The sequence below is a fragment of the Manis pentadactyla genome, chromosome 3 (genome assembly GCF_030020395.1).
Source record: "Manis pentadactyla isolate mManPen7 chromosome 3, mManPen7.hap1, whole genome shotgun sequence".
Lineage (NCBI taxonomy): Eukaryota > Metazoa > Chordata > Mammalia > Pholidota > Manidae > Manis > Manis pentadactyla.
In genome coordinates, this window is record NC_080021.1 from 141,291,875 (window position 1) to 141,311,092 (window position 19,218).

At 40.2% G+C, this 19,218-nt stretch overlaps 1 protein-coding gene across 5 annotated transcripts in view; it reads left to right on the forward strand.

Annotated features, from left to right (window-relative positions):
* FRMD3 (FERM domain containing 3) overlaps window positions 1-19,218 on the forward strand; it is a 267,152-nt gene that overhangs the window by 27,126 nt on the left and 220,808 nt on the right. For 2 of the 5 annotated variants that reach the window (XM_057498555.1, XM_036904325.2), the window contains exon 1: window positions 5,046-5,351. The exons of the other annotated variants lie outside the window; for them this stretch is intronic. The gene's annotated coding sequence lies outside the window, so the exon portion shown is untranslated. Of the gene's footprint in view, window positions 1-5,045; window positions 5,352-19,218 lie in introns of those variants that run through there. 5 annotated transcript variants of the gene reach the window in all.

Genomic DNA, 19,218 nt, shown 5'->3' on the forward strand with positions numbered 1-19,218 from the left:
ACTTCCTGGTAATGTAAGCAGATGAGTCTTCCCACCTCTATTGTAATCTCCCGTGATTGGGAGCTCCTTACCTTACAATGCATTCTATTGCATTCTTGGACAGGTCTATTTATTAAAATATTCTTACTTCTTTTGGCCCATATCAGCTTCCTTCTGACTTTTGCCTTGTGTACCCATTTATGGCCTATAGCCACACCAAATACCTCTTTTCTCTTATAAAATATGGTTATTCCAATGTATAGAGGCAGATACCATGTCTTGGAACATCTCTTCTCTAACTTGACCTCAGCTTTGCCAGGCAACCTGGCACATTACAGTCTCTTGTGGTGCAGGGCACACCTTTAGGAGATAGGCTCTTTCATGGGCGGGAGCTTCTCTGTTGTACTGATCACTGTATCCCCAGGTTCCAGCACAATGCCTCATACTTAGAAGGTACCAATAAATATTTATTGATGGTACACAATCTCTTTGGAATTTAGGTGTTTGCATGTTCTCCCTGATTGGCATTGCCCAATCTGTGAGCATCTCAGGTCTCTACCTAGAAACAGTTAATGATTTGTCTTAAATCCTTTCCAGAACAAGGAGCATAGATAGATAAAGAAAGCAAGTTAATGATTCAGGCTCTTGAGAGAAGTTGCTTCTATAAGTAACAAATTCTAGTGCCTGATTTAAATTGTACCTCATTTTGAGTTGTAGTGGGAAGGAGGTAAATTCATTCCAGAGAAAAAAAGGATCACATTAAACTTGGAATTGGTTTTCTTTGTCCTCTCTACTCAAGTGCATGGAATCACTTAATCAGATGCATCTCTCAACATGGGCACTTGCTGCAGGGATGGATATGAAGCCGCACTAACAATAAGAAATTCCTCCCAAGAATAAAGAGATGTGATTGCTCCTGGTTATACAGCAGTTGCCTTATTACCTAGAGGCAGCAAATAGGGATTTTCATGCTGGGTATTTGCCACAGTATTCTATTATCCACTCATCCACTGATGGACACTTAGGTTGTTTCCATGTTTTGGCTATTGTGAATAATAAACATGGGAGTGCAGATACCTTTTTGAGTTCCTGTTTTCATTTCCTTTGGATATATACCCAGAAGTGGGGTTGCAGGATCAGATGGTATTAGCCAATTACTACTTGGCTTAAAATGCATAGTAGTATAATGTGATTATTGACACATTTCTATCATTTTTCTACAGAAAAAGATGTAATTACATCTGTAAGAAATTGTAAGTTACAGCCACTAGCTTGGTAGCTCAACTCTATAACCTGAATGCATTATAATGTTCCCATGAAAGAACATTCCTTCCATATTTATAAAAATTTCAGGATGAGGTTCTGCTCTCTGAAAGTTTAATATGGTATCCTATATGTCAAAGAAGGGGTCTTGTCTTCACAGCATTTATCTTTCCTCTTTCCAACAAATATTTACGGAATGTTACAATACGGGAAGATGTACAGTTTTTAAGAAATTTCAAAGGAAAATCTCTAGTTGTAGCATGTATAAACTCCATAGAAAGGCAATTAGAGAAAACAGTTGTTTATCTTTGACATCAGAATAAACTAGATTAGTTTGTTTTTGACAACTTTGATGTGGATGTAATATTTTTCACACATATTATGCAAATCAATTTAAAAAATAGGTAAGCATTCTAGATAGGGAATTCCAGTTGGGCAATTCTTTTTAATTGGTTCTCTCTTCCTAAAGTGTGCCTAATAATTAACTGACAGATGATTATAAGGCATTGGACTATAACTTAGAGAGAAGCTAACTCCTATTCTCTGGTCTTCCCCTTTTTTCTACACTCCTATTTTGCTATCTCTAAATTTTTTGCATATTGTTAGAGTCCAAAGAATACATTAATTATGCAAATTTTTAAAGCCAACTGCATTGACTAAAACATGTACTGGGCCTTCCCTGTATTTAGATCACAGCACTAGAGATGGAGAAAAGAAAAAAAAACCTTTAGGAGATAGATGAAACTTACCTTAAAAAAATCCTTTTTTTTTTAGTTAACACATCCATCACCTCACATAATTAATCCCCCAGTGCTTTTTTTTGACGATGAGAACATTTAAGATTTACTCTCATCAACTTGCAAGAATATAATACAGTATTGTTAACTACAGTCACCAATGCTGTACATCAGATCCTCAGAACTTATAACTGGAAGTTTGTACCCTTTGACCAGCATCTTCCCATTTCCTCCACCCCTCAGCCCTTAGTAATCACCATTCCACTCTGTTTCTGAGTTTGGCTTTTTTAGATTCTGCATATAAGTGAGATCATATAGTATTCATCTTTCTCTGACTTATTTTGCCTAGCATAATGCCCTCAAGGTTCATCCATGGTATCACAAATGGAAGGATTGCCTTCTTTGTTAAGACTGAGTAATATTGTATTATATATAGCTGTGTGGCTCATGTTTTCTTTATCCACTCATCTGTCAACAGGCATTTAGGCTGTTTCCATGTATCGGCTATTGTGAATAACGCTGCACTGAACATGGGGGTGCAGATATCTCTTCAAGATAGTGATTTCATTTTGAAGAGCATTACGTTTAATGAGTCTGTAGACCAGATGTTCTCAAAGTATGGTCCCAACCCAGTATTCACATTTTGAGTGTGTATGTGTGTGTGCACACACATGTGCATACACTGTATAAATGGTGACAGCTCTGGAATGTGCTAGAGTGGGAAATGGACATTCAGGATGATTTAAGTAAAATTAATAGACTTTATTTTTTAGAGCAGTTTTAGGTATACAGCAAAATTGTCCAGAAAATGCAGAGTTCCCAGCTCCCTGCTGTCTTCCACTGTTAGTACTTTGCACTAGTGTTATATATTTGTTACAGTTGATGAACTGTATTGACATGTTGTTATTAACTGTAGCCCATAGTTTACATTAGGACTCTTTGTGTTGTGCCTCTCTTGGGTTTTGACAAATACATAATGCCAGTATCTACCATTGTGGCATCTGTACAGAACAGTTTCACTGCCCCGAGAGCCTCCTGTTTTCTACCTATTCACCCCTTCCTCCTCTCCCCAAAGCCTTGGAAACCACTGATCTTTTTACTGTTCTTTCTTATAGTTTTACTTTTTTGAGGTTGTCATGTAGCTGGAATCACACATTCTCTAACCTGGCTTCTTTCATTCAGCAATATGCACTTAAGCTTTTTGCAGCTTAATAGCTCATTTTAAAAATCATTTAGTAATAAGTATTCCATTGCCTGGATGTGCTGTAGTTCATCCATTCACCTGTGGAAGGATGTCTGGGTTGCTCCCAAGTTTTGCCAATTGTGAGTGAAGCTTCTGTAACCATCCATGTGAAGGTTTTTACATGGATTTAGGTTTTAAACTCATTTGAGCCACTGCTTGGGAGCACAAATTGCTGGATCATATGGTAAGGTTTAGGTATGCAGAAACTGCTAAAACTGTCTTCCAAAGTGACTAACATTTTACATTTCCACCACCGAGCCAGAGCTTCTGTTGCTCCACATCCTCGTCAGCATTTGGCATTGTCAGCATTTTGGGTTTTAGCCATCCAATAGGTGTGTAGTAGAATCTCATTGTAGGATGGTATTTTAACAAAGCAACCTAGGCACGTGAGCCTCACAAGAGCACTGCAAAGATGGGCAGGAGCAGAAAGCTGTGACTTCCAAATGCATTCTGAGTCCTGCCAAATGCATTTCTTCACCATCATTTTTACTCACTAATATATCTGTTTCCAGTCAAGCGTCAGTAATGGTGAGTGCTCTCCGAGGCCCTCTTGTCAGCTCCCCTGTTCAAATGCACTGATTTTTCCTACCGCATATCCTTCACAGTTACTGCGTTTTAAAGAGCTGGCCCTGTTGGGGTCTTTGTCTTACTGTCCGTGCAGTGAGTTGGCAGTTGATGCCCTCAGAGGGAAAATTGCTTGCTGTAAGGTGTCTCTTGGTGTCGTTTTGGACAGTTTCTCATGCAGAGTTTTTGTTTGCGTGAGACCATCCCACGGTATTTTCTAAGTTGAGTTTGCTTTGGTGCCACGATGGAGTCACGGAACAGTTGTGATCATCAACTTCACCAGCTCTTCCTGTTGCAGGTAGATATTTGCATCTTGGTGAAAAAAACCCCAAAACCTAGAAAATCTACAGAAATAGTGCTGCCTTAGAGGCGATATAGGCACTTCACACATCATGCCACTTCTCAAAACTCTCAAAAGCTAATATGGTAGATTTTATGGTAAAGCCTTTCTTTATCTAACAGATACTTCTCCCAGGTTTTGCTTTTCTCACTTTTATCCTGTTAATAATGATAGTGTTAGTTGGGAGGGAGGCTGGGAGTCTTGTCTTGGAGCTGCTTCTGAGAGTAGATATTGTGAGGTGTTCTAGGCCAGCATGTCCAACAGGTGCCCCGTTGATGGAAATGTTCCGCGCTCTTCAGCATGGTGGCCACTAGCTATGTGTGACTTCTGTGCATCTGAAATACAGCTAGTGTGACTGAGGAACTGTATTTTTCATTTTATTTAGTTTTAATTAATTTAAATAGTCCCATGTGATTAGGAGCATATTAACTGCTCTTTGAGTGCTCACTCCTTGCTTTGGTAGAATTGTAGAGATTTTACAGGAGATGGAGCCAAACTAAATCGAAAACTTTTGGCCTGTTACCTTCCATCATGGAATTTGTGATGACTGCAAATGTTGCTTCATTTGATTTTCTGTGTCAAGTCTGACCCTAAGTAGTTCTCAAGAAGTTTGCAAATAATACACAGGAGGTTTGAGGAACACAAAGTTTCAGTCTTTCCGTTGGTGTGCTTTTGTGAGCCAGACAAAGACCTGAAGAATTCTGAACGTCCGTTCCCACATATAATGAGAACCATGCCGAGTATATGTCAGATATCTACTTCAGTGGTGCAGGTGACCTGGGTGGAGCCACTGAATGAATTCCCTTTGCTGTGGAGAATTCTATTTGGGAACCAGAAAAGTCAGGTGACTTCCAAGTGTATTATTAGTCATGAGTGCCTTGTTTATCTGGGGCATTAAGGTCACCCTGAAATCTCAGGGCATGAACACCACAAAGTCTCAGTTCTTGCTCCTTCAAAATATAATGTAATTGGGCAACTGCTCACGACATTTGTCCTGCATGCAGTCACTCAGTGATTCTTGCTGTTTCCATCTCTCTTCTTCATCACTGAAGCCACCAAGATCCGTATAGGAGAGAAATGGGGCACTGGAGTGTTGCACACTAGCTCTTAACTGTTTAGACCCAGCAATGACAGTTTCTTCTGCTCACACTCCATTGGCCAGCATTGCCTATGACCCTGTCCCTGCAAGGGGCCTGGGGAGTGTGGAGTTGCCTGTGGATATTTGGTAAGTAGTGAATGTCTTTTCTATACCAAATCTTTCTCACTTAAAAAATTCCAACACTTCAGAATGATTTTGAAATGTTAAACTATTCCCATTAAGTCAATTAGCTATAAATTGGGGTGTGTGCAAAATATTTTATTTCTAGGCTTTAGTCCCTTTTTGGATTTACCTGGATACCTTGTTTCTCAGTATACTTGACTTCTATTTTATTCTTAACGTTTACTTTTACAATGCTAACTCGCCTTGAGACCCTTTGGGTACAGGTGCTCATAAATAAAAAGAGTTATGGTAGTAATTTCATTACCCAGCTGAACAATTTTAGTTCACGAACATGGACTGAAATACAAGAAGGAAGAGTATTGTGCATAATTCCATCAGTCTTAGACTGAACTTGGGTATTACTATGACATTTTTAAGCACACTGGGATTTGTTTTGTTTGTTTTTAGTTTTGCAAAACACACTGTACTACAGATCCTGGCAAAATGCGCTCTTCATTCACAACAGCCAGCTTTAAAATGGCAAAATGGCAAACATGTAGAAATCACCCCGTTTTTCCTAAATCTCCCTTCCCCTCAACTATTGGTTTTCTACCATCAAATGTAACTTATTAGATGTGTTTTCTGTCATTATATCCCGAATTTCCCAAATCAGACGAATCACTAGGGCATTTGTCAAAAATGCAGATTCCCTGTTTTCAGTACACCTGAGATGGGGTTTAGGAATGTGTACTTAAGAAGCACTTCTTAATGATTCTTAGCATTGGGATATTCTGGGAACTCTGCTTTACTTTTATTTTAAGGGAGCCAACTTGGCTTGGGATTGGGGGGCTAGATTCTTACCAGGTTGAGAGTAGGACTCTTGTCACCTAAGTCAGACTAATGACAACACTAACTAGTGTCCTTGCCAGGGAGCAATTGACATGTTGGGCTATATTTCACTAGCTTCTCAAACCTCAGTCATTTGCTCTGCCATTTTCACAATTTTTGTCTCATACTATTTGTACAGTTATTTGTTTAATACTTTTCTTTTGATTGCATAAACCAACTTATTTAACTGGAAATGTTATGCTGTGAAGTCATAATTTTACCATTAAAAAAGTTTGTGTACCACTTGTACTTCTTCCAGGTACTCATTGTGGAATATGCAACAAATTTGGGGAAGACAGTATAAAATAATTCATTCTGCCAGTGTAAGGGCTCTTGCTTATAAAGTACCAGTTTATGAATTTATTGACTGAGTTATGCCACATAAGCTGGAGACATGAAACATGCTTGTCAAAATTCAAGCATTTATGCTTTATTCATAACCTTCAGTAGCCTAAATCAAAGTGGAACATTTTTAGTTATACCAATAATACTCAAAACTGATAATAAATGTCACATCCCATCTGTCATTTGTGAATTTAATCATTTGACCCTGTCTTTAGCTGGATATGCCCATCTCTATATTCTTTAAGATGACCATGTAAAAAAATACTGTTTTCAAGTAGACTGGTTTATTTTTATTTTTATTTTAGTAAATACTATGTGCATTAACCATGATTTTTATTTCAGAAAAGATGCTCACTGTGCATATCACCAAGTTAAGTACATGTACATATATGTTCAGACATGGAACATTTTCCATGTTCTGTGGAAGATTCTGTAAGGTAAATTTAAATGTATGTATTGTTGATATTTTTGGCAATTTGAAATAATAGCTAATAATTCCATCTTAACCGATGGCTATATCCTTTCTATTTTGTATTGCCGATCATTCTCACACCCACTTTTGACCCCACTTCCCCCTCAGTTACCACCTGTTGTTAACAAAATTCCTTGAAAGAAGATTTCTCTTCTCCAGTTCTTTTTTAACCCACTCTAGCCAGGCTTTTGTCCCTTTACCAAGGTCACCAATGGCTCCCACTCTGTCCCTCAGTGGTCAGTCCTGGGATCTTGTCTTACCTGGCCAGTGGCAGCTGTTGGTGTGGTGGGCCTGCTCTCCCATCTCAGTCCCCTTGGCGACTCTCCCTCATCTCCCCTCCCCTTTACACTGGACTCAGTTGACAACAGTGAGATAACAACAGACATGAATGCAGATGTATGTTTTCTAGAATAATTTATACAAATAAACAATTGGAAACAATAGGAGAATGGTTAAGTAAATTTTGAAATATCCATATAATGGAATATTGTGCAACTGGTAAAGCATTTTTTCAAAGAATAATTAGTGATGTTGGAAGTGTTAATGATCTTTTAAATAAGAATAAGATACACATTGTGTTTGTAGAATTAGGCAATTTTATAAAACATCACATTACAATCATATACATATACATACTCATGTAGCACATATATGCATAGTCAAAAGGCAAGTATGAATATATCACAGTTTTAACAGATGTTAGCTATTTTTTTTAATTCCAAAATTTTCTAAATTCTAAAACTATTGTAAAGAAAATAATTTTTGAAAAAGAAAGTTAAATATTTAAGATCTGAGAAAGATCTGCTTCCATGGGTTGATTTCCAGGGCCAGTGGAGAAATATCCCAGATCTTTCCAACCCATGTCTTCCAGTGTGCCTTTTTATTTTAAATTGGTGTACATTCCAGGGTTATCATGCACATTCATGTTCTAATGGTAGAAGAAAAATACATGTGGAATAACACAATGTGATTTTCTGAATATCCATTTAAAAAAATATTTTGTAACATTTAATGGAAGTAATTGAAAAGTACTCTAACACTCCCCCCACACTCCATAGAGAATTGATAATGATTAAATAAATTAATTTTGTCCATCTTCCTGTTTTTACACACTAATGGCAATAAAAATGATAATGTGATCATCCATGAACATATGCAAATCAAGCAAGAGTGAAACCAACCTAGTTTAAAAAAAAAAAATCAATGTATTTCCCAAATAGATGGAAATAAGAGCTACCCTATACTATTCACCATGAGGTATACAAAGTGGTGTAATTCCTGCCGTTTGTGTAGCTAGAATTTTGAACTGGTAAATATATTAGTTAGGAAGGAAATGAGCTGTAACAGGCACTTTGTCATGGTTTAGGCAGATCCTGGCTTAATTTTCTCACATAACTAGGAAAGTAGAGGTAGATGGTTGCCAGCTTGTCCAGTGGCTTAATGGGAACAGTGTTGCTGTTTCTCTGAAGTTTTCTTGGTTTCTTCCTCATGTTCACAATGTGGCTGTCCAGGATGCAGACATCACATCAGTATTCTAGGAAGAAAGAGGGGTTTGTTGCAGAACTTTCCCAGAATCCCTCCAGTGTCAGCACGGTTGTCATTTGGACTCTTCTATAAGGAAGGCTAGGAATGTGACCATTGGTTTTTCCAGCCTCTGTTGTGAAAGATGACAAAGGTGAAGGGGATTAGGAATGGCTTTGAGTTCTCAGTGCTTTAAGATTAGCACAAAAAAAGAGTTACATGACAGTACATCCAGGGTAACTAATGATGGCAACAGGCTCCACAGGAATGGCCCAGAGGAAACTCTGAGGGTCCCTGAAGGTTCAGAGAGGGGACGTGCTCGAGCTGGGCATGAAAAGATTGATAGGACTGGGTAAAATTTACACTTCCCAAATTCTGTTCCCAAAGGTGTTCTGTGAATAATGTCTGTGATTTGCTGTGTATTATGTGCCTGTTTTGTAAATTCACAAGTCACACTTGTATATTCAAAGCTTTGAGAAGTCCTGAAGTTAAAAAAAAAATAAACCTATTTAACTATTAACTATGTGACTACATTTAACTCAGAATTTCCAAACATATTTGACCATGGAGCCCTCCTCATGTTTGAGCTTGATGTTTCCTGTTGAGCCAGTGTTTCACGGAACGGGTTTCGGGCAGCGCTAGGTTAGCTGGAAAGTGGAGAATGGCAGGGATGAGAAAGTGTCTACAAACCACCTAGTCCTGTGTGTGACCTTATGTCAAATGAGTTCTCCCTGACTTGGGGCACAAAGCTGAGAATGAAAGATGTTATATAAGCTGCTCACTTCCTGGGTATGAAGAGGTGCCAGCAACTGGGGCCAGCCCCCAACTTTCAGAGATTATTGAAAAGTGCCAGTTCATAAAAGTGAGCAACACACGCCCAGTGCACCCTCCTCCCCGCCCAGCTCCTGGGACTCTAAGGAGATGACTGAAGAAGTTTGTGGGAGGCAACAGGATTTGAGGGAGGCCAGTGCCCATGTGGAGGCAGAGAGAGAGAGGCAGCGACTGCTTCTCCCCGCCAAAGTCAAAGGAGGGACTCTAGAAGGGTCACTTGTAAAGGTGGGGGTGTCTGCAAGAAGGGAGATTGGTCTGGTAGCCGTTGGACTTGCTGCCCCACCGCTGCTTCCTGAGAGAGGAGAAGGGAAGGGGAGAGGATGCAGAGCAGGTGTGTGAGGGTGAACTTGTCCTGAGAGAGGAGAAGGGAAGGGGAGAGGATGCAGAGGCAGGTGTGTGAGCGTGAGCTTGGCCAGTCTTCCATGAATCAGCTGGGTGACCAGGAACATAGCTGAGCTTGAGCTGAACTGCTCCCGTCCACCAGGAGGGCTGCCCGTAAGGACAGGGACCCTGGTGAACTGTGGGTGGTGGAGGCTGAGGAGGAGATGGAGAGGTGGGCGCATGGCTGGTTTTCCCGCGTCTTGGATCCGAGGAAAGGGGAGAACCCAGCACAGCCCTTCAAGGAATGCTTTAGTACTGAGCATGGGCATGCCTGCCCGTCAGAGGCCTTGGGGGACAGTCAAGGTCACAAGGTTACGGGGCTGCAATCCTGCACCCCCTGTCGCTCCTCCATGTCCCTGCTCTGGAGGAGTCAGGGCGAAAAGCTTGTGGAAAGAATCCTTCCACTCTGTGCTGCTGGAATCATGGGCTGTGACTTGAACTTGAGGGTGAACTCTGAAATTGATTAGGACTCTGTCTTAACTACCCACACAGACCTGTTCTAATATCTGAGAGGGACCAGGAAGTTATGGAATCGGAATATCTTTAAGGAACTCAGTAGGAAAGCAGAGTTGGATGCAACACATCTGGGGCCTAGTTTTAGGAAAAACACCAAACCCCAGGCCCTGTTCATAGCCCAGTGAGACGAGATTTCTTGGTGGGTGTGTGTGCTTTAGTATCATGGCCTCCAGGAAGTGCTCCGTATTAACCAGGACTTGTGGTGTGGGTGTAATCTTTTTGTTTAACTTTTCAATGTATTAGTTTTAGATTCCAGTGGGAAGAGGCTTTAATCAAATCATCTTCTATTTAGGGCACTAATTAATTTAGGACTGGATTGTCCTGGAGTGACCTAGGAGAAGGGTGTAAGTCTTGACTTACTCTTGGTATATGTGGGACTTTTTTCCTTGGAGGCCCAAAGTGTGATGCACATATATTTTAAAATTAGAAATCAAACTATGCATTTCACAAATACATACAAGAGTAGATAATAACAAACACCACGAACTGCCATCCAGCTTGAGAAGTAGCACATGTTAACAAGTATGTTAAAACGTCTGCACGCCCTCTGTGGACACCTGTTCCTTTCTTTTTCCTTTCTCCCCGCCCCAGCATCATCTGCTACCCTGATTTGGTGTTGTAGATGTGAGTTAATTCACTTTGAGGAAGGTAACTTTTTCCAGGCAACTATATCCAGTGAAATAGATGAGATCTCAAAATACTGCTTCCTGACTGCATGTAGTCGAATCGCTTTCCTCCCAGTGCTCAGGGTCAGGAGGCCTCCACGGTGGTTTTCTTTGCTGACCTTCCCGTTTTTCATTGCGCTGGCCCCAGAAGGATTTGTATCGAAGAACAAGGGTCCACTAAAGCTTTTGGAGTTTCTGATGCTATAGAATCTTCTGGAAAGATGATCCCTGATGGCTCATCACAACTTGGAAGGGCTGGCTGGTTGGTGCCCTGTGCCACATGTAGCCTCTTTCCCCAAGATGGATCGGGGCTGTTGGCTGGCCTGGCCTGGGGATTCATTAGTCGGTCAGGCCCAGGCCCAGTGGAGGGGGCTCTCAGCATGCATGTCCCCCAGGCCCCTGCCAGACAACGTTAAGAGTCCAGGGAGTCAGGAAACCTAGCACGCCTCATCCTTGTATTGTCTCCAGTCACACTGTGGTCTTTCCTAAGTCAGGGCTCAGTTTGTTACAGCAACCCTTCCCTCTTGCCACTGGTGGAGCAGTGAACTAATTATGAAATTTCCTCTTATCTCAAGTGTCTGTACTCCAGTGTTATCAAGGTACTAAGAGGGTTTGAAGTGAGTACAATCATATTTCCTGAAATATTCTAGGTATTCTACTAAAAAAGGGAATTTCATGGGAGATTTAGGCTTACATTCTTTTTCCCCTTTTTAAAAATGCCAGGATTTTACAGAGCCTTCATTATTAATAGTTATTGTGATTCTCCAAGAGTGAAATATACACGTGGTTATCAAAGTCATTTGACATGGAATTAGAAAAAATGAGGCATCTCATGAAATGATACGTTCAGGACACACTTTGGGATCTGCTGGACTATAATATTCAATTTTCCATGTATTTCTCACTTTGTTATGCTAGTTTTCTAAGGGTCCATTACTGGCAACAAGGAACAATGTGTGTGTGTGTGTGTGTGTGTGTGTGTGTGTGTGTGTGTGTGTGTGTGTGTGTGTTTGTGTGTGTGTGAGAGAGAGAGAGAGGCAGGCAGACACAGACTGTTAACAAACTGCATCTTTCAGAAACTGGTTAATTAGTCTGTCAGTCTGCAAATTAAAGAGAGAGAGAGAGGGAGACTGAGACTAATAGACTACATCTTTCACAAATTTGTTAATTTCTAGCAGTCTGTAAATGAGAGAGGGAGAGAGGGAGAGAGACTAACAAGCTACATCTTTCATAACCTGGTTAATCAGCCTGCAAATTATAGCAAGCTCATTAAAGGCATTTTTTTTTTCCAAAAAGGATTTTGTTTTTCTAGTATCCAAGTCTGCTACGTTCTCCAGATCTCTTATGTGCCAACTAGATTAAAAGTTAATTCCATTATAGAATGTACATCTGCAAAAGGAAGTTAGAAAAATGCCTGTTTGTTTTTCCATTGCAGCCTTTCCCAGGCGTGTCCATCTTCAGCTGGGCCCTGCTGCTGGTGGTCTCGTGTTTTTGACAGATCTGCAGTTGCTTGTGTTTCTGGAATGAGCAGACTGTGGGGAAATTTCTGTACTGACTGTGGGGAAGGCACAATTAGCAGATAAAAAGCAAGGTGATAAAAAATAATGGATTTCAGAGTTGGGAGAATTGCAGAGAAGTAGGGCAGGAAACCTAAGCCATAGTTATTAAGATTGGAACAAAGTTTGGCCGCCTTCTTATTTTTGAAACCTCAGTGACCTCGCTGACTGGGGGTGTCTGACCTGGGGAGGCCACATGAGTCCCCTTGTTTCTCTATGTTTATCATACTTGGTTGTTAGATTTATTGCGATTTTGATAAGCAAATCATCTACCCTGATGATAGCTGTAAGCAGCTATCTTTTTTTTTTTAAATTGAAGTATCATTGATATACACTCTTATGAAGGTTTCACAAGAAAACCAATGTGGTTATTACGTTCACCCTTATCATCGAGTCCCCCCCATACCCCACTGCAGTCACTGTCCATCAGTGTAGTAAGATGCCACAGAGTCCCTACTTGTCTTCTCTGAGCTACACTGTCTTCCCACTGACCCCACACACACCATGTGTACCAATTATGATACCCCACAATCCCCTTCGCCCTCCCACACCCCTCCCCTTTGGGAACCACTAGTCCCTTCTTGGAGTCTGTGAGTCAGCTGCTGTTTTGTTCTTTCAGTTTTGCTTCGTTGTTACACTCTACAAATGAGGGAAGTCATTTGGTACTTGTCTTTCTCTGCCTGGCTTATTTCACTGAGCATAATACCCTCTGGCTCCATCCATGTTGTTGCAAATGGTAGGATTTCTTTTCTTCTTATGGCTGAATAGTATTCCATTGTATATACGTACCACATCTTTATCCATTCATCTACTGATGAACACTTAGGTTCCTTCCGTTTCTTGGCTATTGTAAATAGTGCTGCGATAAACATAGGGGGTACATATGTCTTTTTGAATCTGAGAAGTTGTATTCTTTGGGTAAATTCCTAGGAGTGGAATTCCCGGCTCAAATGGTATTTCTATTTGTAGTTTTTGAGGAACCTCCATATTGCTTTCCACAATGGTTGAACTAATTTGCATACCCACCAGCAGTGTAGGAAGGTTCCCCTTTCTCCGCATCCTTGCCAGCATTTGTTGTTCCTAGATTTTTCGATGTTGGCCATCCTAACTGGTGTGAGGTGATATTTCATTGTGGTTTTAATTTGCATTTCCCTAATAATTAGCAGTGTGGAGCATCTTTTCATGTGCCTGTTGGCCATCTGAATTTTTCTTTGGAGAAGTGTCTGTTCATATTCTCTGCCCATTTTTTAATTGGCTTATTTGCTTTTTGGGTGTTGAGGCATGTGAGTTCTTTATATATTTTGATGTTAACCCCTTGTTGAATATGTCATTTACAAATATATTCTCCCATACTGTAGGATGCCTTCTTGTTCTGCTGATTGTGTCCTTTGCTGTACAGAAGCTTTTTATCTTGATGTAGTCCCATATATTCATTTTTTATTTTGTTTCCCTTGCCCAAGGAGATGTGTTCAGGAAAAAGTTTGCTTATGTTTATGTTCAAGAGATTTTTGCCTATGTTTTCTTCTAAGAGTTTTATGGTTTCATGACTTCCATTCAGGTCTTTGATCCATTTTGAGTTTACTTTTGTATATGGGGTTAGACAATAATCCACTTTCATTCTCTTGCATGTAGCTGTCCAGTTTTGCCAACACCAGTTGTTACAGAGGTTGTCATTTCCCCATTGTATATTCATGGCTCCTTTATCATATATTAATTGAGCATATATGCTTGGGTTTATATCTGGGCTCCCTAGTCTGTTCTGTTGGTCTATGGGTCTGTTCTTGTGCCAGTACCAAATTGTCTTGATGCTGTGGCTTTGTAGTAGAGCGTGAAGTTGGGGAGCTTAATCCCGCCTGCTTTGTTTTTCCTTCTCAGGATTGCTTTGGTTATTCGGGGTCTTTTGTGGTTCCATATGAATTTTAGAACTATTTGCTCTAGTTTATTGAAGAATGCTGTTGGTATTTTGATAGGGATTGCATTGAATCTGTAGATTGCTTTAGGCAGGATGGCCATTTTGACAATATTAATTCTTCCTATGCATGAGCATGGGATGTGTTTCCATTTATTGATATCTTCTTTAATTTCTCTCATGAGTGTCTTGTAGTTTTCAGAGTATAGGTCTTTCACTTCTTTGGTTAGGTTTATTCCTAAGTATTTTATTCTTTTTGATGCAACTGTGAATGGAATTGTTTTCCTGATTTCTCTTTCTGCTAGTTCATCATTAGTGTATAGGAATGCAACATATTTCTGTGTATTACTTTTGTATCCTGCAACTTTGCTGAATTCAGATATTAGTTCTAGTAGTTTTGGAGTGGATTCTTTTGGGTTTTTTATGTACAATATCATGTCATCTGTAAGCAGCTATCTTTTTAAAAGCATTTATTTTTACACTGTAAATACTATTATTATTTTTAACAGCTACTAAAAACCTTTTTTTTTATATCTACTTGAGGTCAAATCAAAAATAATACTTTAGAAGTGGAGAGTTCAATATGTGTGTATATAAGACCAATGGCATGATGTCTGAGGTCAAGGGAAATGGCGTCCTTGATGGTGTTGGCAGCCAGACCACCCAGCTGGTTTTGCTGAATTTCATAATGAGCACGTGTTAGTTGGTTATTCTAAATGCTCATCTCTCAAATGGCCCTAAAATATTGTGCCACGGCCTTGTAGTAAAGAAATCAGAATACTTTTATTTCCTTCCATCTCTACTTCCCTAATATGGCATCCTGCCAGTGTCCGGTATGGGTCCCAGCAGGGCTGATTGAGAGAATTGCTGAGATGACCTGAGATCTGAACAGGATCTCCTCCTCTCATTTAAAAAATACACGTATATGTCTGTGAGGCTGAGTTCCAGCTCGGGAAGAATGGGAGACATCTGACGGTTTGAAGATCTGTTATCTCCTGCAGTATACTTAATTTATTTTCCCCATTTTCCTTTGGCAAATCAGAAACTCTGGAAACTGAAAGAGCTCTGAAGTAAAAGGGTTTACTGAGCCTTTACAGATGCAGCCAGAAAAGGTCTGAGTCCCAGGACAGGGAGTTTCTGCTTCACCAGCAGCAAGGCCAGTTCACAGACACAACTTGTCCACCAGACTCAAGAAATAAGGCACATTTATGGGGGTCTCAAGGGAAGAATATTCTTTAAATTCACATGGCTGCAGATAGGGGAGGTGGGCTAACATGAACTGGGGAAAGTCCTGGGAGAGGTGGTTTGCCCACAGGGAGGCTCGTGGGTTGGGTGTTGATGATGGTCAGACACTGGTCACATGCAAGGGGGATGTGGTGGTTCTGGGGACCTTCTAGATGCTTGTTGAAATGACTTCATCTGGGAACGTGGAGTTTGTGGTTAGCTCTGTCCCATGGCTATTGACTGATGCCCTTCCCTTGTCTCTCTCCTCATTCTGTGGCCCTTATGTCACTGAATTTAGGACATTTCAGAATTTTTCTTTATCACCTGGCAGAGTTTTCTTCATTGAAAAATATGGACAATGTCCAAAGTCAGTTCCTATTCATGTTCTTTAATTAATAAGTGAAACATTTAATGGGGGTGATGCTGGTGGTCCAATATTAGGTTTGGGGAGTGGGAAGGAGATTTGTCAGTGAATGAGACAAGATGCCTACCCCTAAAACTTCACCGTTGAGTTGGGTAGACCCCTGCAATTAGCCAGAGAGATCTTCATGAAGAAAAGGAGTTTTGAATATGAAATGAAGTGAGGAGAATGATTCAAATACATGTGGAAAGCAGAAGAATTGCATCCATTTAAAAAAAAATAGGGTTCCCCTTTTCTAAATTGTAGACATTCTGTTTATGGCTTCATTGACCATTTATCTTCCTTCTGTTGTAGTCCCATGTGTCCCAATCCATAGTTTTAAGAGGTGTAGAATTTCCTTTCACTGTTGATCAATTTCCACTTGGGTTTCAGTGGCATCCGTGACTAAATCTGCATCTAAAGGTGGCTAAATCAGTGAAGCTGTGCAGGATTAATGTTAGCTCAGGACTAAATGCAGAGTGAGGTGTGAGGTGTTTCAAAGGAGCTGCAAACAAAATACTTTTATTTCTATCCTCTGGTATTTCTGTTCCCTCTTAGGCTGAGTTCAAGGGGAGCTTATCGCTGAGATGTTTGTGCATCTACAAAGCCTATTATTTTGTCATATGTGAATTATGTAACTGTAGTAGACTTGTAGAAAAACCTCAGTGGATAAGAGTGTTTCTTTTAAAAGTAGGCAAAAAACAGTATGTATTTTAGTGTAGTCAAATATGAGACTAGTGATGCTAGTAGAAAAAAATCTAAGAGTTCATAGCATGGGGTCTATTTCAATTCTGGCAGTAACCAAAAATTGGTGAAAATTCAGCGTTTGTGGTTTTTGTTTAGAACTTGAATGAAAATTTATTTTGAACTAGCTTGACGTTGCTGTGATGGCAGTTAACCCAAGGTAAGCTTCTGGTGAAGACATTTTGGTGAAATTGTTACCGTTTTTGGGATGCTGGATTCTTGGGTCTACCCTTCCCCTCAAAACTCCAAGCTATTCACGTCTCTAAGCCCCTCTGATGTGCAGTCAGTGTTGCAAAGTCTCTTCATGCTCCCCAGAAGCCTTAATATTTGCATCCTCTGGGCTAGTTTATGTTTTTGTGTTGTGCCTTCCACGGAATAATCTTTGGTTAAATTTCTCTCTCCTCCACTCTGACCAATCAAGGGCTCTCCCAGAACATCTGCATCCTCCAGTCTGCAGCGGGGGCTGCTGTGTAGGGAGTGTTCAGTAAATATTTGTTGGGTTACATCCATTTATTGAGAGTCTAACCACTACTGTGGTGTTCAGAGTTCTCCAACTCCAGCAGTGTCCTGGAGACTTGTCATTACAAACCCCCTATGTCTTCTGAAGCCTTTCAGCAGATTTCTGAGATGGGGAAAAATACTTTGTATCAAAGTCCAGTATCCTACAAGTGAACAGATAGTCTTCAGTTCTCTTACTCTATGGAGATGGGCTTTTTGGGATGGGGTAGGGAGGGGAGGGAGGTGCTAAAGTCTTGGCTTTATGAACAAGAGAAAAATTAGAAGTGCTTTTAACAAAATCTGCCTATTTTATTTTGGAAGATGGCTTATTCAGTGACTTTAATAATCCATTGCTAATGGTGTTAGCCCCATAGGATTGTGGCCACTGGCGTAGATTTTACTTTCTGGTGATGATAACTTGGGTGACACCATTGATATTCTTTTTCTTGCTCTGCTGAAAGTAAACAGCATGTCAAATGAGATGAATGGCAGGGGTTAAATGGGAAATGATGCGCTTCGCTTTGCAAGCAGTGCTGCAAGGACCTCTGCTAACCAGTGACTGAGACAAAACCTGCTTACGGGGGCTCTTCACCAGTCTGTGGCATCAGGTTGATTCAAGATGTCATTGTCAATGCAGGAGTTTACTTCAATTTTTCATGTTTTAAAGCTCAGGCATCCAACTGAATATTCAGTGATTGCTATCAAAGGACTTGGTGGTGTGTGTGTGTGAAGTGAAACATTAATGTTCCTTTAAGTGAGGGCATAGAATAAGCCCCCATTATGTTCCAGGTTTTAATGGCTTGGACATAGATTCATGAGTTAGTGGAACCGAATGGGCTCACCTGGAAAAATACATAAGCTGAGAAGATGGGGTGGGGAAGGGTTGGCCACTTGGGTGGGGAATGGCAGGTTCCCCTGGAGTGCCATGCTTGGCAAAGGACATCTCTTTTGCCTGCTGCCTGCTCTCCACCTAATATAGCTACCAAGGGACTACGGAGGCCTTGATGGTCAAGTCCTTAGGCTATTGTGAAGTGTTCTGCCTGCAGGAGATGCTCAGTGATGGCCAACTTTGGTGAGCTCTCAGTATCATGTAGATTTTCCTAGCTCCATTGGTCTCAGATTTCAAAATTGTGCCTCTGAGTGGAATTTAGTGAATATTTGCATAGGATATTACTCACTGTTGATCAATGTAGATATGTGTTCATGCAAGGAGGTAATAACTCTTTGCTGTAGGATTATATGTATATTACTTATATATTCTGTGCATTATACATTATAAATCTGTACATTAATATATTAGAATCTGGTAAAAGATTTTTTCCTCAAAAATTTTTTGGAAGGTGTTTAAAAATCATTGGGCTGTAAGAGAATTTTGAACTCTTGATTAAATTCATCTAATTTTTACTGATAAGCAGTTTGTGTGTGTGTGTGTGCACCACATGATACATTAATGCCTGAATGGGACTGGAATCAGGTCTTCTAACACCTCGCCTAACATTCTTTATACTGCTTCACACTAAATTATTCTTTCTTTGGCCTTCTCTGGTTGACCTGAGTCGCACACCTGGGTAGTGAAAATCCCAAATGTTGGCTCTTAGTGATTCAAGATGGTGTTTCCCATCTGCCCTTGAAATGGATGATCAGTGCCAGTTATACTGATGTGAGACATGACAGATATCTTGTTCAGAAATTAATGACACCAAGAACTTAAATACTTCTAAATTATTTTTCTTGGTTTTAATGAGATTGCTTAATGTAATAAGCACTATGCAGCAGTGAAGAACGATGCACTGTTTACAGATCTCCCATCTCCTAAAATAAAGAAAGGAAGTGGAAAATTAGTCCTTGTTAAATTATTTACAAATTACTTTGCAGTCTAATGAGATGGATTTTAGGGTTGAAGGCAAACCAGCTGATTTTCCACATCAGATTATTGAATTT